General features: G+C 47.3%; 1 protein-coding gene across 7 annotated transcripts in view; it reads right to left on the bottom strand.

Moving 5' to 3' along the window:
• PHF8 (PHD finger protein 8) overlaps positions 1-20,654 on the bottom strand; it is a 288,114-nt gene extending 267,460 nt beyond the window's left edge. For 2 of the 7 annotated variants that reach the window (XM_029607918.1, XM_029607922.1), the window contains exon 1: positions 20,466-20,654. The gene's annotated coding sequence lies outside the window, so the exon portion shown is untranslated. Of the gene's footprint in view, positions 1-16,535; positions 16,650-19,875; positions 20,068-20,426 lie in introns of those variants that run through there. The other 5 variants (XM_029607912.1, XM_029607902.1, XM_029607898.1 and 2 more) reach the window with 5 other exon arrangements.
• Between the last annotated feature and the right edge of the window lie 2,651 nt (positions 20,655-23,305).

The following is a 23,305-nucleotide window of genomic DNA, read 5'->3' as shown; positions in this document are numbered from 1 at the left end:
GGCGGAGGGACAGACCTCGGAGAGGCCTGAAGGAGGCTCCTGCTAGAAAATCCAAGACCAGGTTGAGATTCCAAAGAGGTACCGGCCACTTTAGTGGTGGGCGGATGTGTTTGACTCCTTTCAGGAAGCGTGAAATGTCCGGCTAAGAAGCTATGCTGTCGCCCTCGCTCTTGGAGCCGTAGCATGACAATGCGGCTACCTGTCCCTTGATGGAGTTGAGGGACAGACCCTTCTGTAGCCCGTTCTGCAGGAATTCCAGGATCACGGGAACTTTAATTGAGCGTGGTATGATGTCGTGGTCTTTGCACCAGGCTTCGAATATTCTCCAAATCCTTATGTACGTTAAAAGATGTGGAGAACTTGCGTGCTCTGAGTAGAGTATCAATTACAGCCCCCGAGTATCCACTCTCTCTCAGGCAAGCCCTCTCAATGGCCAGGCCGGAAGAGAGAATTGAGCTGGATCCTCGTGGAGGATCGGTCCTTGTTGAAGCAGGTCTCTGCGAGGAGGCAGTGGCAGGGGGGTCCCTGCTAGTAGTCTTCTCATATCTGCGTACCACGGTCTTCTTGGCCAGTCCGGGGCCACCAGAAGCACTAGTCCCCTGTGTTGCTGTATCTTGTGAATGATTGCACCCAATAGGGGCCACGGCGGGAAGGTGTATAATAGGGTCCCCTGTGGCCAGTTCTGTGCATGTGGGTTGTGCGCATAGGTGTGCGCCCAAGTCGCAGGTATGCGCTCAGCCCGACAGGAGCGCGATGTGCTTATATCTTATGCGCACGGCCCTTGTGCATGTAACTTTATGCGCACATGTATTTTGTGCGCCTAGTTGGTCTTGTGCGCCCGGACGGAGACGGTGGACAGAGCGGCAAACAGGGCCAATATGGCGACGGCGACCACGCGGGCAATATGGCAACCACCTCGGAGGGTCTCCACATGGGAAGACCCTTGGAACTAACTGGGGCCTGGCCCTGCTAGGGCGGATCAACCCGGCGGCACTGGTCACGGCCGGCGACCTGTGCGACTCCTTGAACTTCGGAGAACGGAGTCTATGCTGAAGATTTCTACCTTACCTTGTCTTTGGCGCTTCCCGGTTTCGTTCCGGGCGGTCTCCGGCTGCGGGAGGAGAGGGCAAATACCTTCACCGCCGCACTCGAGGGTGCACCCGCTGCCTCTCAGCCGCGCCCGAGATCAGGGGCGAGGTCCTCGCTGCAATTCGGCCACTGGACCAAGGCTCACCTCGGGAATTCTCAACTGGGGGAGGGACCAGAGGGTATCACCGCAGGAGAGTGGGGCTCGTCTTCAGAGGTAGGTTTTCTTCCGAATTTGGGTTTTCTCCGTTGATTTTTTGTTCTAACGCTGTGAGAGCGTGCAGATAGTCACTAACTGCTATGGAGACGGAAAATACTGGAGAGCTGCACTTCCTGCAGGGGTATATGTACTAGGGGCTGACGTCAGATTGAAATCTGATCCGTCTCCAACTGCTATCAGGAGTACACTATACACATTGGTCCTCAGTCATCTGCTACACGCTAGGAAACGAGGATGTTGACGCCTTCTCTCCCTTCTTTGCCCCCCTCCCCCGAACAGGACAAATAAATGATCAGAGCGACGGAAAGCATTAGTAACCTTTAAGTACCGCAACACCACATCCAACAAATGGAGCTCTCGACTTATCGAGGGGATCCCGAGCCCAATCCGGAAACACAGGTAATTCCACTGTTTGGTTCACATGAAATGCCGATACCACTTTGGGGAGAAAGGAAGGCAAAGACATCTTGTCCAACGAAATCTGGAGAAATGGATCACGACAAGACAATGCTTGCAACTCCGAAATCCGCCTAGCCGAACAGATAGCCACCAAAAAGACCATCTTCAGGGTAAGCGTCTACAACGACATGCGACCCAAAGGCTCAAAAGGTTCCTCACAAAGGACCTTCATCACTAGGTTGAGGTTCCACTCCGGACAAAAAGCTACACAAAGGTGGGCGGAGATGCTTGGCCCCCCTGTAGGAAAAGCATTACATCCAGATGGGAGGAAGCCAACACCTTCCCCTGTACTTTCCCTCTGAGACAACCTAAGGCTGTAACCTGGACCCGAAGGGAACTATGGGCCAACCCCTTGAATAAGCCCCTCCTGCAAAAAGGAGAGGTACCCGTAATGGAGAAGGTTTTCATGGGGATTGATTCAGATGGACTGAATCAAATCACGGTGAACCTAGAAGATGTGGTAGACCTGATTGACAAACTGAAGAGTAGTAAATCACCTGGACCGGATGGTATACACCCCAGAGTTCTGAAGGAACTAAAAAATGAAATTTCAGACCTATTAGTAAAAATTTGTAACCTATCATTAAAATCATCCATTGTACCTGAAGACTGGAGGATAGCAAATGTAACCCCAATATTTAAAAAGGACTCCAGGGGCGATCCGGGAAACTACAGACCGGTTAACCTGACTTCTGTGCCAGGAAAAATAGTGGAACGTGTTCTAAACATCAAAATCACAGAACATATAGAAAGGCATGGTTTAATGGAACAAAGTCAGCATGGCTTTACCCAAGGCAAGTCTTGCCTCACAAATCTGCTTCACTTTTTTGAAGGAGTTAATAAACATGTGGATAAAGGTGAACCGGTAGATATAGTATACTTAGATTTTCAGAAGGCGTTTGACAAAGTTCCTCATGAGAGGCTTCTAGGAAAAGTAAAAAGTCATGGGATAGGTGGCGATGTCCTTTCGTAGATTGCAAACTGGCTAAAAGACAGGAAACAGAGAGTAGGATTAAATGGACAATTTTCTCAGTGGAAGGGAGTGGGCAGTGGAGTGCCTCAGGGATCTGTATTGGGACCCTTACTTTTCAATATATTTATAAATGATCTGGAAAGAAATACGACGAGTGAGATAATCAAATTTGCAGATGACACAAAATTGTTCAGAGTAGTTAAATCACAAGCAGATTGTGATAAATTACAGGAAGACCTTGTGAGACTGGAAAATTGGGCATCCAAATGGCAGATGAAATTTAATGTGGATAAGTGCAAGGTGATGCATATAGGGAAAAATAACCCATGCTATAATTACACAATGTTGGGTTCCATATTAGGTGCTACAACCCAAGAAAAAGATCTAGGCGTCATAGTGGATAACACATTGAAATCGGTTCAGTGTGCTGCGGCAGTCAAAAAAGCAAACAGAATGTTGGGAGTTATTAGAAATGGAATGGTGAATAAAACGGAAAATATCATAATGCCTCTGTATCGCTCCATGGTGAGACCGCACCTTGAATACTGTGTGCAATTCTGGTCGCCGCATCTCAAAAAAGATATGATTGCGATGGAGAAGGTACAGAGAAGGGCTACCAAAATGATAAGGGGAATGGAACAGCTCCCCTATGAGGAAAGACTAAAGAGGTTAGGACTTTTCAGCTGGAGAAGAGACGTTTGAGGGGGGGATATGATAGAAGCATTTCCAGGACAGCTGCCTGCTTGCTTCGGGAAAGACAACTCGACTCCAGAAAGGACGGTCTGAGATGATGAGAAAATTCTAACCGTCTCTTACCACGCTCAACACCCACTGGTCTGATGTTATCTTGGTCCAATCCTCCTAGAAATGGGCCAGCCTGCCCCCAATTACCAGAGACGAAGAGTGGACCTGCTGGATCTCATTGGGAGGACTTACCGCCACCTGTCCCCTGGGTAGATCCGCCTCTCAATGTCCTGCCAGTCCCTCGAAAGGACTGCTGTCTATGCAAAGCCTGCCTCGGAGCTGATGTCCCTGAGGATCTTGCCGGACGAAAACGCCGAGAATCCCGAAACAGAGGATGAGCAGAGAAAGACTTCCGAACAGACTATTGATCCTCTGGCAGTCTATTTCTTTTCATCTCCCCAAGAGACTTCATCAGACAATGCAGATCCTCACCAAACAATAGTTTTCCCTGAAAAGGCAAATTACAGAGCTGAGATTTGGATGACAGGTCAGCCGACCAATTCCGTAGCCACAAATGACACCTGGCCGCCACCAATGACACCATATCACGGGCCATGGTTCTCACCAGGTCATACAAGGCATCAGCTCCATATGCCACTCCCACCTCCAGACGAGTTGCCTGGGTCAGAGACAGGGTTCCAGAGGCCGCCTGCACCTGCAGCTTCTGGATCCAACACAAACAGGCCTGCTGCATGAGACTTGCAGAGACAGCCGCTCGCAGGCCGAAACCCAAGACCTCAAAGGCTCTCTTGAGATGCGCCTCCAGTTTCCGATCCTAAACGTCCTTCAGTGCTGAAGCTCCAGCCACCGGGATGGTAGTCTTCTTAGTAACTACCGTATCCACTTTTGGAACCTTAAGAACATCTAAATGCTCCTGCATCAGTGGATACAGCTTGGACGTGGCCCTGCCGACTCGCAGTGTCGGGGGACTCCCACTCCCGGTCAATTAACTTCTGAATCTTTTTAGGAATTGGGAAGGCACTAGGAGGTCTCCTGAGGCCATCTAGCACCGGATTAACTCCCTCAGCATCCGAATCTTTCGGCATGAGCTTAACCCCCAACTCGTCTAACATCTGGGGGATAAGTGCCGAAGCTCCTCTCTCCGAAAGAGACGGACCACTCGCAGATCATCACCTTCCGCCTCTGGGGCCTCCACTCCCAGATCTGGTCTAGAGACTGCTGGGTCCAAAGGTTGGTCCTCCAGCTGGTCCTCCTCTCAATCGGTCTCCAAAGAAATGTCTTCCGCCTCCTGAGACTCATCCGAATCTTCTGAGGTCGACTCCAAACATGCCTGGCGACCGCCGCAGGGCAGGATATGTGGTCTCGCGGGCTCCTTAGACAGCACCTTCCACTTGGGGCTACTGGGGCCCAAACCAACCCAGTCTTCCGTACGTGGCTGGACTATGGGAGAAAGGATAGGAGGTGAGGACCCCCTAGCCCCTCTGGGCGGGACCCCCTTATCTGGTTCCGCTTCTGCAGCCATAGCCACTCCCTCCAGAGAGCCCAGCGGCACCGATGCAGTCCTGGAATGCTTACGGGGCTTCAAAGTTCTTTCTGAAGCTCCCTCCCCCCCACCTGCTCACACTGTACAAAGAAGGAGATCATTAAGGGAGGCCGTCCGACCCCCACATGCTCGGAAAACCTGCTCGAGCTGCTTGTCTGCCATCAACCCTCTTATTTTTTTATCCCCAAAAAATTGAAAGGAATCAAAGCCACTGTGCACCACACGGCAAAGCGATTGGGTGCACAAGGGGGAGGGGCGTACCGCATGGCCGCAATTGAAATCGGCAGTAGGCGCCCTGACTGCAGGAATTTATTGCCGGCGCGCTTCAAGGGCCATTGGTGCGACAGAAAGCGCGCGAACTAAAATGGCCCGGCAGACAAATCAACCCGGAGGTACCTGCCCCCAGCCGGGGTCTACCTCCGATGGATCCCTCTCTCCACCCGAGTACCACCAGGCTGCCGCTGCTGCAAAGCAGAAGTCCCTTCCTGTTTTTTGGTTTGTTTTTTTTTACAAGTTAAAGTCTTAAAGGCCCACACACCATAAAGAGGGTGAACAAAAAACAAGAATACTTCCCTGAAAACTTCTGAGCCGGTGGATGGAGCCAGACCACTGGCTGTCCAGGATCCTAGGGTTGCAGACTGAACTGGCCAGGGGTATCCAATCCCCAGTTCGCCTGGCTCAAAAACCGAGGGATGGCCCTTCTTCAGGAACCTGCCACCTCGGGGAGCAAAATTTTCCTCAACAATCCAGTTAGTCAGGACGGCAGGGTTAGCACATCTACCATCTGCTGGAGGTAGAGAAATACTGAGGGACTGCAGGTGGCACTCTTGTATAATGTGGCAGTGCCCAAAGATTTGTTCTCTACCTTCATCTGCTGGTAGGGATGAATAAAACCCATTTGTCTGGACTGATCTGGATATTTTCAGAAAAGCAACATTAGAAAAAATTTCTTCAGGCCACACTAGTGTCTAAGTGACAGTGCTGTATACTGCCATGCGGAAGGATCTGAGCTCAATTCCTGGGTCAGATCTTTTCCTCCCCAGGTTGGTTGGCTTGGGAACACTGGAGGGGAGGAGTCATTATTCAGCAGCTGGATTAAAGGCCCTTGGTTGCAGGACGCAAGAAGGAGCTCCTGTGCATGGTTTCCAGTCAAGAACTGTTGATGCAACAGCTGGATGAAATAAGTTGGAAAGGGATATAAAATAGGGAAATAAAATCCCTGGGTAATTGCGAATAAAAGCTCACAGTGCCAGATCTCAGCCCTAGTTCCAACTGAACTGAAAGTGCAAAGCAGCAAGAGGAAACTGATGGGTAGTAAAGAAAATATTTCTTCACAAATCCAAGGGAGGTGGCAGAAGCCAAAACAGTAACAGAACTCAAGAAAGCCTGGGAGAAGCATAAATATTCAATTGTGAAGGAATAACTAGAAATCAACTGGGGACTATAATATTGCACCAGGAAGTAAATTGGGCAGATTGGATGGGCCTTAAAGCTTTTATCTGCCTTTTCTATTTATTTATGTATTCCTATGGCATCCTAAACACTGTATCTTGCATTAATGGACAAAGCTGAGTGAAAAAAGTGCCCATGCTGCCTACCATCTTGAGAGCACTGAGTGTTGTTATTAATCCTGGGGGAATTCTTTGCAGAGAAGTTATTAATTTTGCACACATTTTAAAATTCTGCAGACTACTTGTTCAGATAACACAATAAAATGACTTATAATTAATTTCTAATGCAATACAGAAAAGTTATTACTCAAATATGCATATTTTTAAACTTTTTGTGCAAAATGTTCCCATTATAAGGCCTGGCCCCTCCAGATTGCTCTCACCCTCCCACAGACTCAACAACCCTCCCCATATGTCTCTGTCTTATGGCTTGAACCCCCTTCCCCATGCTTGATCTTTACTCCTCAGTTCAATCCCCCAGATCACTCACTACTCTCTCCCATTCTCTCTCTGCCCCACTCCTGCTCCCTTTCTGTGCCTCCACCAGGATCAGACCTCCTTCCCCCAGTTCTCTGTCTGCCCCCGCCAAAGCTCTCTCTTTATGCAAACCACAAGGCTTGAACCCCTTCCCATTGCTCTCTCCTCACTCCTTCAAGACATTCCAGTTTTCTGTCTGCCCTCCTCCCTTTAGCAAGTCCCCAGCTCCCTCCTATCTTCCCCCTAGCTGTCTACCTCTCTCATTCAGGCTCCAGACCCCCAATTCTCCTTTATTCGGGCCATGCAAGTAAAGACTGATGCTGCAGACTCATCTCTTCTGGCCTGTGTAAGCCAATGCTGACTCTCCCAAATCTCTTCTAGTCTGCATAGGCCAGCCTGCTGCTGCTCCTGTGTCATTTACTGCTGACAGACACTATTTCCCCCACTCTTCTGACCTGTACAAGTCTCCACTGCCATTGCTACTGCTTCCTGATCCATGCCCCCAATTCTGTGGGGCCAATACAGAATTCTATGCAGGAGGGGAGCTCTGCAAAGCACAGAATTCCCCCAGGAGTAAACAATTATACCCCCAAAAAAAGGCACAAAACTGTTAACCATTACCAAGCTCTCACCCAGTGCTGATCTTTACACATATTCCCTCTATAAGAATTCAAGACCTAGCTCTCCAGTTTAGGACAACAAGTCCCAGACTCTTGAGAATGAGCCTGGAAAAACAGAAATGCTGTTCCCTATACGTAACAAGGATCAGTTCAGAGAAGTGGGTGGTGTATCCCTCCCAGCAGGTGGAGTCAGAGAACAGTTAGAACTTTGGGCACTGCTACATAACGAGAGTGCCACCTGCAGCCCCTCAGTATTTCTCTGACTCCAACAGCTGGAAGACAGGCACCTGCAGTCTTAGTTAATTTTTCAGTTTAGTTAGATTTTTTTCTCTGGGTTTTTTTCTTCACGTGCTTCCTGAGGTGTTAGGCACCTTTGTGGGCCATCCCACAGTCGAAGCCGGACGTCTGGGGGGTTGGTTACCTCCATCTGGGTTTCATCTATCACCACTCGGAGTGTGAAGACCAGGGGCTCCTGGTTACTCACCTCCGTGGCTGCTCCCCCAAAGCTGCTCCTTCGACACTTTCTGCTCTACAGGACTCAGTAAAGTTTAAAAAAAAAAAAAAAAAGTAAAACTGAGTGAGACTTCCTCTGTGGTTTCGAGCTGAGGTAAGGAGTCGGGTTGGGACAGCCAGCCTTGCAGGCACTCCGGAGTGTTGGGCAGCCCTTCGGCCTCCTTTCCCTCTACTCCCGGTGCTCCGGGTTGCTCTGAAGGGACGGGGTAAGTGTTTTCTTTGCCGGCCAGTTTTTGGCGCGGCTCACCGCGCTCGGCAGTGCGACCCGTTGCAACGGGCCTGTCGGCATTTTTTTTCAGCGTGCCATTTTTTTCTATTTTTTCTGTTCCTTCCCTCAGCTCCTGGGCCGCGTGGCTGCGTGGTTTTTTTCAAGGGGCCCTCGCTTTCTCTCCACACTCTGTCAGGCGTGTGGGCGCAAAGGCAGACTTTAGTTTTGTTTCTTCCCTCCCTTATCCTTCCTAGGGATGGAGAGTTCGTCGGGCCCTGAGCCCTTCCCCCGGGATGGGGGGGTCTTCATGCCGAGGCTCAAGGGAGGAGGGATCCCCTCCAGTCTTAGCCCTTGTGGCGGAGGACAGCGCTGGGCAACTGGGTGAACTGGCTCCTCAGGATCCCATTCCAGCAGATGGAGACCCGGAGGGGTTTTCGCCAGAGTTTGTCTTGTTAATGCACCAGGCTTTCCTGGCCAGAAAGCAGGCGGGCTTCAGGAGGCAAATTCAGTCAGTGGATCTTTCTGAGCCGCCGTTCAAGAAAGGTTGACTTGAGGAACAGCAGGCCCGCGGGGGAAGTAATGGTCCCCAGGGGCCACAGACCCCTCCCCCACCCTCCGGAGTTCCGGATCTGGGTTCGGCTCAGGTTCCGGATTTAGTTCCTGATCAAGATGCTGCAGATGATGATGATTTGCCACCCACAGAAGGGGATGATCCCAGCGTGGTCCGCCTTTTTAAGTGGGAGGAACTACGACCCCTTATTCCCCAGGTGTTGGAAGTTCTGGGGCTTAAGATCTCTCAGGAAGAATCAGATAGTGATGGGGTTAATCCGGTTCTTGATGAAATACGGGGGCCCACTTCGTCCTTTTCACTGCCTAAAAAGGTTCGCAAGCTGGTGACCCACAAGTGGGACACACCGGACGCAGGGCTCAAAGTGGGCAGAGCTATGGCCAAGCTCTATCCTCTTTCAACAGATGTCTTGGATCTTCTGAAAATTCCGAAGGTGGATGCGGCGGTTTTAGCTGTGACAAAGAAGACCACTATTCCAGTAGCGTGTGCTGCCACTTTAAAAGATATGCAGGACCGTAAGCTGGAGATCCAGTTGAAGCGAGTCTTTGAAGTGGCTGCATTGAGTCTTCGGGCCATGGTCTGTGCCAGCCTCATGCAGAGGGCATGTTTGTGCTGGGTTCAGGCCTCTAACACCACTACAGGAGCTGGCAGTGGTGCCGCCTTGGAGGGCGCTCATTTGGAGGCGGGCATCGCATATGTAGCAGATGCGCTTTACGACCTAGTGCGAACTTCAGCGTGCATGGTTTTTTGTAGTGACTGCGCGCCGACTGCTGTGGCTGCGCAATTGGTCAGCGGATTTGTCTTCAAAATCTCAGCTGTGTAAACTCCCGTTTAAGGGTAAGCTCCGGTTCGGTGAGGAACTGGTGCAGTTGGTAAAGCTACTTGGAGAATCTAAGGGGCATAAGTTGCCGGAAGATAAAAGGCCCACCAGAAAGGTGTTTCCTTCGCGGCCGAGTTTTTGGGATTCACGCAGATTTCGTTCCGGCAGGTATTACTTGCCTTCCATGTCTAAGCAGACCTCAGGCCGGCAACCGTCCTTTCGAGGGGGTCGTCGTCCCGGCCGGGATTCTGGACAGCTCAGGACAGGAGGTAGTAAAGCCTCCCAATGAAGCCACGAGTCCCCATTCTGTCGAAGCTGTCGGGGGCAGATTGTCCAGCTTTTACACGGAATGGGCAAGGATCACCTCAGACCGTCTGGTCCTGGAGGTGATCAGAGAAGGCTACGCTCTAAGAGTTTTCACATCCCGTGCAGGAGGTGTTCGTGGAGTCCCGCGTGGCCTCGCGCAGCAAGCAGGAAGCGGTACAGGAGACCCTGCAGCGTCTGATCCAGCTACAGGCCATTGTCCCGGTTCCGGAGGCAGAAGAGAGTCTGGGACGTTACTCGGTTTACTTTGTGGTTCCCAAAAAGGAGGGCACGTTTCGTCCCATCCTAGACCTACAGAAGGTGAACTGTTGTCTCCGAATCTCTCGTTTTCGCATGGAAACCCTGAGGACGGTACTGGCTGCTGTTCAGACGGGGGAGTTCCTTGCGTCCCTGGATCTTATGGAGGCTTATCTGTATATTCCGATACAGCTATGTCACCAGAGGTTTCTACGCTTCAAGGTCTTGGGACTGTAAAACTACTTCAAGGATGACATGTGGAACAGATTCTATTTATGATTAAACTCAGTTCTTGAAAAGACTACAAAACACCAGTCACATATTGAATACAACATTCACTACCCAGCAGCCAGAATCAATGAGTAGTACCTCTCAGGAAATGTAAGACTAGAAGCCATAGAAAGCAGTTTTACATCACCTCCTGTCTAGGTGGGCAGCATTTCCCAACCATCTCATGGATGCGCAGCTAACCAGTTGGGTTTTCAAGCTATATAATGAATATGCATGAGATAAATTTGCATACACTGGAGAACCAGGGTATACAAATCTCATGCATATTCACTGTGGCAATCTTGAAAACCTAACTAGATAACTGTACCGCCAGAGGACGGTGACGTCACGAGCCCGAATGGCAGCTTGACTCCGCAGCTCCAGCTCGCCTAACGCTAACAGTGCGGAGAATCGCTTACCATCCGACCCTGAAACCCGGTAAAGCATCTTAACAGACGTCTCGGAGTGCTTTCGATATGACATCCAAACGAAAAGGCACAGATTTACGGCAGTTCTCGTATGCGAAGGGCAAAGATGATGAGGCCCCGCCTGAAGAGGCCGCAGCGGCCGAGCCGCGACCGCCGGACCACGAGGAGAGAGATGATCTTGGGGCAGAACAAATACCCCCGGGCTCAGAGATGCCCACACGGGATGAATTCCGGCAATGGTTCCAGGACTTAAGGCGAGATATGAAAAATAATAAGAGGGAGATGCTGGACAAGATGGCGGAAATACGAGACGACATGGCGGACATCGGGCGACGGGTCGATGAGTGCGACTGCCGCTTGGAAGCCCAAGAAGTGCGAATGGATAAACTGCAAGAGCAGGAGGAGGGTCTCCAACAGGCCCAAACCGATCTTTTTGCAAAATTGGAAGATTTAGAGAACCGGACCCGCAGGTGTAACCTGCGCTTCAGAGTCGTTCCAGAGACAGCACAGTATACTGATTGCGGAGAGGTGGTTCGCTCTTTGAGCAAATTTTTTCTTACACAGGAGGATCCCTCGGTAGCCCAAATGGATATAGAGGTTGAACGGGCCCACCGCACACTTGGTCCTCGCATCGGGAACCAACCCCGAGCCATAGTGGCTTGCTTTTTACGCTTTCCAATTAAGGAAAAAATCCTGGCCGCGGCGAGGAAGAAACAAAGCTGGGAGTGGGACTCACACCAGATAGCCGTCTTCTCGGATATTTCTTCAGCAACCCTTAAACGTCGCCAGGAATATCAACCCGTTACTTCAGTGCTACGCCGCGAGAATCTACGCTACCGCTGGTTATTTCCCCAAGGTATTGCTATCACTATACAGGGAACCACTTCTAAGGCGCAAACTGTAGCGGACGCGGTGGCCATTATGAGAGCTGCTGGCCACCAAGTTACCTTGCCGGCTCCAGTGAAACCGCGGGAAAAACCAGAGGTGAGGAGATGGCAACGGGTGGACACGGGCGGCAAACGGTTGCGGAGGAACGCCAGTGCCCTCTTAAACTCTGCGCGTGAGGCCCGAGAGGGCACCTGAAGTACACTTGGCCATAGACGCTGATTAGCTTAAAAGTCATGGCGGGGGTGGACGTTACTTGAAAGTATGGGTACCCTACGCAGACGGCGCACTCAATCACCTTGGACTATGTTGTCTACTACTCGTTTAAACAGTTCGTTACGTTTAATTTTGGAGACGTTGTTTGATTCTCCTATGGATGATGGAGGCACTGACTGGAGAGGAGGAACGCTGCTTTGGGGACTTCACCAGTCTTACTAACCTGATTGGTAGCGTCATGGCGACATGGCGCTTAAAGATGGGGAGGGGAGGGAGGGGGTTGGGGAGGGTGGGGGCGGGAGAGGGGATGAATGCTTTACGAGTGGGGAGAGATCCCTTGTATTGTACATGTGCATTTTTGAGGTATGGCACTGAGTGGATACTGTATGCAGAGGGGAATGTCGACACAGGGCTGTCTGAAGTGGTGGGCGGCGAGGATGCTGGGAGAGGCAAATATGCACTTTTAGATAGCAGCATATTGCCATGATGGCGCTACACATATTTTCTCTAAATGTGAAGGGAATACACACCCCGCGTAAACGACATATGCTTCGGCGAGATATACAAACTGCAGGGGCACAGATAATATGCCTGCAGGAAACCCACCTAAAAACACGCTATGAGCATTTGCTCAATTGGCCTATGTTTGCGCATAAGCTTTTCTCAGCGGCTCGTCCGACCGCTAAATACGCTGGAGTTTGTACCTTATTTTGTCAAGGGCAAGACTATATCATCCGCAAACAGGTGGGGGATCCGAATGGCCGTTATTTACTTGTATGCTTTGAACTGCAGGGGGTCCTGTATACCATCTTAAATGTATACGCTCCAAATAGTGGTCAGAAGGAATTTTATGCACAAATAGATACTCTTCTGCGCAAAGAGGGGGAGGGGTCGATCATACTGGTTGGGGATTTTAATATGACCCTAGACCCCTTAGTAGACAACTCCAAAGGTGCATCTGAGGGTTCACGCCCCCATAGAAGGAGCTTAAAATCTCTATTAGACACCTGGAACTTAGTGGATGTATGGAGGCAGCAGCATCCCGGCGATCGTAATTACACATTCTTTTCTGCTCCTCACAATTCGTACTCACGAATTGATCTCTTCCTGGTGGACAGGACTCTCATGCCCCGAGTTGCCAATGCGGACGTACAGTCTATTATATGGTCCGATCATGCCTCTATCACATTAGACATTCGCACTCACTCGGATAGAACGGGTTATAAATCATGGAAACTAAATGATACCCTCTTGAGAGATGTCCAGTTTTGCAGCACTATTACAAACGAGATTCGAGATTACTTAATAGAAAATGAAGGAGCACCTACCTTAATATGGGACTGCTTGAAAGCAGTTTTGAGAGGGAAATTTATTTCCAGAGGCACTTATGTGAAAAAAGCTAAATTGGAAGCCACGCAACAATTACTGGGGAAAATTGACTCATTAGCACAGGAACATAAACGAACGCTATCGGCTAGCACCTATACTCAATTACAGCAGGCCAGGGAGGCATTGAGAGTGCTTACCTCAGAGGAGATGGCGGATAGGTTGAGGATGTTGAACCTAGAGAAGTTTGAGTGGGGCAATAGACCAGGGAAACTATTGGCCAGATTCTTAAAACGGCGACAGACCCAAAATCAAATTTTGCAAATTAAATCTGCCACGGGAGAGCTCTTGACGGCACCGCCGGCCATTAGAGCCCGGTTCCAAGAATTTTATGGGGTTTTGTATGATGACCAACCCCAAATACAACCCGATTTGATCCAGAGCTACTTAGCTAACATAGCCTTACCGACCTTAACGCAGGAGGAAAAGGATAGATTGGACAGTGAAATTACTGCACTAGAGATCCAATGGGCAATACGAGACCTCAAGGCGAACAAGGCACCGGGGCTCGATGGGTTCACCCCGCAATTTTATAAATCGTTCTCCGAGACGCTTATTGCCCCACTGCAAACATTGTTTAACTCCCTGAGGAATGGAGAGTCTTTAAGACCTGGATCCAATGAAGCGGGGATCACTGTTATAGGGAAACCGGGGAGAGACCACACTTGTTGCGGGTCCTTCCGGCCCATTTCCCTACTAAATACGGATCTAAAATTACTCGCCAAAATACTGGCGAACCGCATGAACGGCGTTATGGGAAAACTAGTACACACAGATCAAGCCGGGTTTATCCCGGGCCGGATGGCAGCAGATAACATCCGCAAAATCGTTGATTTAATTGGTTGGGCTAGAAGTAGTTCGCAACCCATGGTTTTGTTGTCGGTGGACGCTGAAAAAGCCTTCGACATGGTCAGGTGGCCCTACTTGTTTCAAACCCTACAGGCTATGAATTTCGGAGATAAATTCCTGTCTTGGCTTCGACAACTTTACACTAAGCCTACTGCCAGGGTTAAGGTCAATGGCATGTACTCCGAGGCCTTTGACATTAAGAGGGGAACGAGGCAGGGGTGCCCATTATCCCCCCTGCTTTTCGCCCTGTTCCTAGAACCTCTGGCCATAACGGTACGAACTACCACCTCTATCACAGGCGTGAAGGTTAAGGATCAGACCTTCAAAATGTCGATGTTCGCGGATGACATTTTGTTTACACTGACGGACCCAGCCAAATCCCTACAGGGTACATTGGCAGCCCTACACACCTTTGGGGGAGTATCGGGCTTTAAGCTCAATATTGAGAAATCTGAAATATTGAATATTACATTGCCGGCTCCTGCCTTATTGGCCTTGCAGAGACAGTTTCAGTTCCGGTGGGCGACCACTAAAATAAAATATCTGGGGGTCTATATTAGCAAAGATCCCAAAGACCTTTACCAGTTGAACTATCCACTACTTATCCATAAAATCTTTCAAGACCTAGATAGATGGTCCGATCTTTATCTTTCCTGGTTCGGTAGGATCGCATCGGTCAAAATGAATGTCCTTCCTCGGATAGGATATTTATTTCAGGCCCTGCCCATCCATGTACCAGACGCCCTGATTAACAGTTGGCAAAGGAGGATATTCTCCTACATTTGGAAAAGGAGACCACCCCGGATCGCTCGGAATGTTATGTATAGACCCAAGCTGCGGGGAGGGCTCGGAGTCCCTAACTTGAAGTGGTACTATGTTGCTGCCCAACTTAGGGCCCTCTTTGACTGGCATAGGAAGGGCGAACAGAAACCATGGGCGGTGATAGAGCAACTACAAGTGGGAGCAATCCCCTTGGGATCCCTTATTTGGCAGCCCAAATATACACGTTGGTCCAGCCGGCCTTTACCGCCAACTACACAGCATACGCTGTCGATATGGGAGAAATGGAAACCTCAATTGATTGGGGACAGACGATACTTTTATAGTACAAATCTGTATCATATTCGTCAGTTCCCCCTGGGAGGCTCATCTAAAGATTTCCGGCTCTGGGCTGCAAAAGGGATTAATTGCTGCGGGCAGCTCTGGGGACTGGAGGGCATGGTTGCGTTCCGTTCCTTACAGTCCACCTATGATTTACCTCCCATGCATGTGCATCCGTACTTGCAGCTACAGCATTTTTTCCACACTGAACAGGTGGGGAGGGACTTAGCTAAAGGGAAAACACAGATTGAGGTCTGGAGCGAGCAAGCAGATACCCTATGGAGAGCCATGTCTCAACTGTACAACTATCTTAATAGGGATCCTAAGGGCAAACCCGCTTTCATGAGGGCCTGGGAACACGATCTCGCCCGTCCGTTAGCGGATGAGACTTGGGATCAGGTCTTCCTTTACACCAAGAAGGGGACTCCACAATCTCAATTAGCTGAAAACCGCTATAAGATTCTTTTTCGTTGGTACTGTACGCCTGAAAAGATAAATAAGTACAAAGGCACTTATGATCCGAGGTGCTGGAAGGGGTGCGGAGAGCTAGGTACTTTTTATCATATGTGGTGGACATGCCCATTCCTGATAAGTTTCTGGACTTCAGTCATGGCTCTCATACGTGAAATCCTAGGGATAGAGATAGTCCTTGCCCCTGAACATGTTCTGTTGAATCTGCCCCTGGATATCTCCCACACCCAGGGGAAACTCATCACCTATATCCTGGCAGCCGCAAAGTGTATAGTAGCTCTAGATTGGAAGACTACTGGCCCTCTAGCTCTTGAGAAAATATATCCTAGGCTGCACACCCTAAGCCTTATACATGCTCATCAGACTACACGCCGGCCCGATATGGGGAGATCTACTCAGAGGGTCTGGCTACCTTACCATACCTGGCAACTCCGGAGGCGGGCCGAAGGGTTGGAGGTATAGCTTCTTAGCTGATTGACCAGGGAGTCTCTCACTCTTACTTACTTACTTATTTTCAGCATGGGGGAGGGGGGTGGGGGGGGCGGGTTGGGAATACTGGATTTTGTATGGCGGTGTTTCATTGATATTAATTGAATGAAGGAACAATGGCTTGTATATGAACCTTGTTGTTATTTGAAGATTTATCTGTCTATGTTTCAGCTGTATGTTGCTATACATTTCAATAAAAATGTTAATCAAAAAAAAAAAAAAAAAGATAACTGTACCGCCAGAAGAGGGTTGGGAAACACTTGTCTAGAGGCCTTTTTCTCCTCCTGCTTCCTGCAGTTCATCCCCGATCACTGGCTGGTCTCTGATGAGGAAAGCCCTGCAGCAAGCAACTGACAGTAAAAGTCACTGGAGTGAGCAATAACCTTATTTTTTTTTAATTCAGAACTAAAATCCACAGAGCCATACACAATCTCACCCCCCTTGATCTAAACATCCCTCTGAGTCTCCACACGCCTTCCAGACCTGTTAGAACTGCTTACAAAGGGTCTCTTTACGCCCCCCCAGCCAAGACTTCCCTAAGGAAATGTGCCCTATCTACAGCTGGCCCCCCACAATGGAATGCGCTCCCCCCGGATCTCCGGCAAGAACCATGCCCATTGACCTTCAAAAAAAAGCTCAAAACGTGGCTATTCAGTCAAGCATTCCCCGAATTCGGATTAACTTCTTCTCACTCACGATAGGATAATCCTGGCTCATCAAACAAGCCTCTTTCCACTAAAGGACGATCTGTTATCTTTCCATAATTGACGAACTTCCTCCTTCACATGACAGGACAGGAACTAGCATTATCAATGATCAGGGCATAACACCTGCTGCAGGTGATGCCTCTTGACATCCTACATTTGCTCAGAATATTCCTCAACTGGTTTATTCCTCTTCCCAATCCTTCCCCTTTCCATCCTATCCATCCCTCCCTCCCTCTTGAACCTACCCCTCCACAGCCCCCCCCCCCCCCCACCTTCATAAGTAACCCTTGACGTTTCCTTAGAAGCTGAACTCACACCATTATGATGTCGACCCATCTATAAATACTCGCTGTTCCTTTTAATTTATTATTAGTTCTATTCAAGTTCAATCCAACGTTCTGCTCTATTGTAGATCATCTTAGCTTCTTGTCGTTAAACCCATGTATTTATCATCCTGGATCCCAGTTCTATATAATCCCTTTTCTTTGTAATGTTTCGTTTGCAAAAAATTTGTTTCATTGTAAACCGATGCGATATGCAATTTTGTCATGAACGTCAGTATATAAAAGTTCAAAATAAATAAATAAATAAAATATCCAGCTACAGTGGCAGTGGTGAAGCCAATTCAGAAACACTGGGCTTCACTGGAGCTCATTAGAATAGCAGCAGCAGCTATCAGAGAGATCCCACAAAGGGGAACACAGAGAGTTCCCACTCACCTACTCTTTTGTGGCAGAAAACTGTGTACTAGATATTCTTGGATGCCCTTTTAGGATTACTGCCTTCTATATGGGGAACTACAGAAAGTGCTTTTACAGCATCAAAGAAATGTTTCTGTTTTGGAAAGTCCCTCAAAATAATTTACTCACTTTTGCCAGCAAGTTAAATAACAAAAATATTATAATAGCTAGGAAGGGGTTAGGGGGGGGGGAGGGGAGGGGAGGAGAGGAGAGGGGAAAGGGTAGGAAGGTTAGGGAAGTGTACAGGGAAGTTCCCTCCTTAATTGGAGCAGACTGGGAGGGAACTGGGGAAGCCTTAATCGCTGCATATAGCTTTTTAGATTCCCGCCACCCTCCCCCCCCCCACGAGTCCCGACCCGTCTGCACTTACGCGCATGTTATAAAATACCAGCGTCCATGCGCGCGCGCCAGGAACCGCACCCACTCTTTTAAATATACCCCTTTGTTTTGTTCAGTAGATACTCCAAACACACTGAGAACTTTGTAAGTTTGCTTTTATAACAACTGTGGAGAAACTATACACCACTCACTTTTAAACTTCCCCATAAATCACGTATCCCACTGATACAACTTGAACAAATCCAGGTTGCGCATATTTGGGATTGGGGGGTATATTAACACTGTCATAATCAATAGATGTTCTGTTTCAAACTAGCTTTATTTCATGGAGGAACTTACTAATCCATACAATCAATAGTACAAGAAAATATGCCAAACTGGAGCCAGGAAGTAGTGTGCCAACAAAATGCATAAAACTTTTTCACCCATGAGAAAATTCTCCTTCATATAGTAAATTTCATTGGTGAGAAAAAGATTTACATACTTCACATGACAAGTAAAACTGGCAATAAAGCCAACACCTAAACTTAACATTTCTTCAGGACAATATGTAAATGTATAATAATACAAAATATGTTACCATACTATAGCTGTTGTAAGCAGTCTAGTAATCACCATTTCTGAGAATTTGGATTGATAGATCAAGCAACAAAAATAGCTGAGGAACATACCACCGTTTATGTAAACTATCTGTATGAAAGCAAGATTTCAAAGACCATGCTTGGCCTCTTAAAATTAGAAAATGAAATGTGCTTTATTGGATTCTAAAAAAGGTTATTTTGGGAGGGGATGGAGGGACTTATGTGCTGTTATTGAATTGTTTAGTTACATTTAAATAATTTTTCTGTTTGTTGTGGGCTTTGTTCTTATTTATTGTAATTTATTTATATTCCACTTTTAGGCACTTCAAAGCAGATTACATTCATGTATTGCAAGTATTTCCATATTCCCAGAATCTAAGTTTATACTTGAAGTAATGGAAGGTAAAGTAATTTGCCCAAAGTCACAAAGAGCAGCAGTGGGATTTGAAACCTGGTTTCCCTGGTTTGTAGCCCACTGCGCTAACCACTAGACTACTTTTGGAGAAAATAGTCTTTATTATAGAACTGGAAAATGGAACATGAAAATGAAAAAGAGAAAGCACAAATCAATTTCATGAATTCAATCGTGGCAATGCACAGTCATGTACTGGACCCATTCTTTCAACCCAATGCCAGAGATAAATTAACCAACTCGGTCTACACTAAAATGCTTCTGCTTTTGAAAACAAAACTGGGTTTTAATTCAAATTCTAGATTTATTTATTTATTTATTTATTTATTTATTGTTTTTGTTATACCGAGTTTCATGACAGGCATCACATCAACCCGGTTTACAATTAACAAAGTGTGAAAGGCATAACGTAGCGTAATAACAATATTCTCAATAAAACCTTGAACTTTAAATACAGGGAATCAGAAAAGGATGTGAGAAAGTTACAAAAAACAGGGAAAATTAACTTGGAACTGGAAGAGGGGAGATAAAGGAACAGAGCAATATTTACATTTCAGCCAATTAATGTAGAAGAGTAACAAGATGAGTAAATAAGACTATGCGAATAAATGTGGCGGTATATCACAGTGAGATGGAACCTATGTATAGATTTATAGGCAAAACCTCAATGTGCAGATATTATTAAGATATCCAGATAAAAGGAACTCACTTATCTTTCCCACTCAGTGAGATTTTAAAATTGACTTTCCTAATACTTTTCTGTCATTAAAATATAATAAATATGATGTACCACTAACCTCATATAATTCTAGTTACAAATCTGAAATTAAGTTTAACAGCAAGCTACGCATCTCTGGAATTGGAAGCAGGGAAGGATAGAGGGAGCAAATAAGAAAGCCAGGAAGAGACTAGAAAACTAGGCCAGAGAAGGAACTTGCAGCTGGACACACTGAAGCTTCTTTGTCTCCCCCATTGTGAGGGTAGTGAATAAACACAAAAAGACTTCGGGTTTAAAACCGAGGGAAGCAAGAAATTACGTCACAGTTACGTCACAGAGCGGCGCGCGAGGATACCAGCGGCCGCAATTCACCCTTCCTGACAGGCTCCGTAACAGCAATGGGCATGCGCAGACCGCTGGGTCCCGCACGCACGTTGTACGGACCGTCCGCATACGTTGCCCGAACACGGGACGCCAAACTCCCCCCTACCCCCAACCGAAGGAAGACTATAGGAACGAGAGCTACTGAAGAGATACATGAGCTCTCGAACGAGGCCCGACCCCTCTTTCATGTAGGCTGAAAGAGCGACCGAAACTTCCCTCCGCTCTGCACTACCCCATGTCACCCACCGCCCTTTCAGGCTTTCAGTCCTTCTCCCACTTTGGCACCTTAAGCTTCCACAGCCGTCCTTAGCTCTCACATTCTCTAGTGCCGGACACAGCCGCCATCTTACATCGAGCAGTCATAACCAGGAGACGCGCTGAACCTCGCGAGAACTAACGGGACTACGCGCGCGAGCTTTCTGTCGAGTCACGAGTGCTGCTTAGCTCCGAAGCTGTTAGCTCTTGCTCGGGCTTCCCCGCCCACAGCCTCAGTCTTGTTCCCTTCCGCAGCTAACGCACAGCTAGTCAGGCCGAGGTGATACCGTGCACTCAGACAAGCGCACAAGTTAACACGCGGGTACATAACTCCTTATGCAAAATGCAGGTACCTAATAGTGATCATCACATGTAAATGCCATGTTGATGAGGCTATTGGCTATTCTCCCCTTATGTAAAAATATAAATATGCGCCCGACGCGCACATTTTTACTCTCAAAAATTAACAACAGCTCCAGAGCTGGCAGTTAAGTCTTGAGAAGCCTCAAAAGTTAGCAGAGAAGCAGAACATACTGCTTTTCTTTAATTCCTCTGACTTAATGTTGTGGGATTAAGTTGGAGGAACTGAAAAAAGGAGTAACAAAAAAAGTCTTGCCAGTAGTCAGGTTAGGAAAGTGGATGCTCAATTAGTGAGTGCCATTTTTCTAACCTATGATTGTGCACAGATTAGGAAAACATATGCTTGTAAAATTGAACAGCCGTTTTCCTGGTTCGTGCATAGCCACTTCTGGGCCGAAGAGGCACTAAGAACACACAATTTCCGCTAGCGCCTCCTTTTTAACAACGGCTCATTTGCCTACTGCATTGTGCCCCCTACATGGGCGCACATTAAAAAAGCAGGTGCTCAAGCGCCCGCTTTTTGTGCACCATTACTGCATCTGCCTGTTTGTGTTTGGTGCCTTTTGAATGCCAGATTTTCAGGCTATGCCAAAGGGAGAGCAGTTCCAAACATGCATCCCGCAGAGTAGACACCTTTGGTTCTGGGTGAACCTGTTTTGGGTGTTTGTTTGTTTTTTTAACTGGCAACTTTATTCCGCTTTGATATGCAGAAACTGAACAGTCAGTGCCTGGAGTAAGGAGAGCAGGAAATCGGAATCAGGCAGCCCTGAGACTAAATGTGTCGGTATACAGAAGCATACAGACCGTAACTGCATAAGTGAATGAATGCATAAACAGCCAGATGAAAATATACAATTTAATACAACTAAAATGCAATACAAAAATCACAATCGTAGTTAAAACCTGACCGGACCATTTGGCACTGATTTTTTTCTGGGCATAGCCATCTTCACGGTACATTCGTATCTATTGTCATGTCTCCTGCTCTCTTGTAATTCCATGGGCCCGGTAAAGGCCACAAAATTGAGCACATTGCCTCATGAGATCAGGGGCCTGGGTCCAGGCCATGAAGGACACCAAATTCTTTTTCAATTCAACATTTTTTATTGTAGATACTTCTTACATATTCCATAGACAACCGTAAGAAAACCAGTATGTATAATAACCTTATAATACAATAATTAGTTTCAATTTAAAATGAACAATATACAAAGTATATCACAGCAAATAGTTACAGTATTTCCATGAGTCTAAGGAGATAGGAGTTGGTCTTACTGGAGGCTGAGAAGAATAGTTCAGAAGAGAAGCAGACAAGCTTTCACCATCCACAACAATCAGAGATGGAAATACCTGCAATTGGTGTCTCTCCATTCCCTCCTACAGGTCGATTCATAAGAGGTGCGGGAGAGCCTGGGCACAAGATTTTGTATTTAAATGAGGCCGCACACTAATAAGGAGGCGCTAGGGACAATAGCGCGCCACTAGCACCTCATTAGTGGAAGAGGTGGCTGTCAGCGGGTCCAACAACCAACGCTCAATTTTACCGGCATCGGTTTTCGAACCCGCTGACAGCCACAGGTTTGGAAATTAAGCAAAATTGAGCATCCATTTTCGAATCCCCCCAACCGGCGGGCAGATTTTTATTTTATTTTTTTTAATTTTTGGTTCCTCCGACTTAATATCGCTAGGATATTAAGTCGGAGGGTGTACAGAAAAGCAGAATTTTCTGCTGTTCTGTACACTTTTCAAGGACCCTTAGAACTTAATTTCTGAGAGTAAAATGTGCGGCTTAGCCGCACATTTTACTTTTAGTATTCCAGGCAACTAACTAATAGGCTCATCAGCCTTCATTTGCATATGATGAGCGCTATTAGTTTTGGGGGGTTGGCCTCGCGTTTTCCACGCGCTATTACCCAGAAATATTGTCAACTGCAGTATATAATGAGGCGTAAAAATCAGTGAAAGCTTTCCTGATATCGGTCGAAGATGTTACAGTCGCCCCCTGCTTATCCCGTATTTTACGGTATAATAACACAAAGGGTCAAAGTCACCACCTCTTCTTTATCATAATACGTAAATACAAACAAGAAGAAGAAATGTTTTGCAATACTTTTTTTCACATTTATTTATACTATCACATATTAGACGCCTGTCTAACAATTAAAATCTCTCTAACACACACATACCCCTTCACACACACACATTACACATACAATATTTGTACTTCACTCATTATAACTTCAAAAGTATTTAAACAATATCAGTCACTAATTCATAAAGAATATTTAGAGACTAAGAAAAAAATTGTATCAGTCCATAAGTCCTACAAAGATCTTTGTTTCACCCCTTTTATCTTGAGGGCTTCCTCAGGGACGGACTCAATGTACAGAATTCGTCAAAGATATCTTGAATAGAGGGAAAAAAATCCAATGGAATAAAGTTGATCATACTATTCCTCTCAACAAAATGACTTCTCCAGTCGTTCAAACTTGATAAACCTTCATATTCAC

Source organism: Rhinatrema bivittatum, chromosome 1, assembly GCF_901001135.1.
Source record: "Rhinatrema bivittatum chromosome 1, aRhiBiv1.1, whole genome shotgun sequence".
In the NCBI taxonomy this organism is placed as follows: domain Eukaryota; kingdom Metazoa; phylum Chordata; class Amphibia; order Gymnophiona; family Rhinatrematidae; genus Rhinatrema; species Rhinatrema bivittatum.
This window is presented reverse-complemented; position numbering and strand designations above follow the sequence as displayed.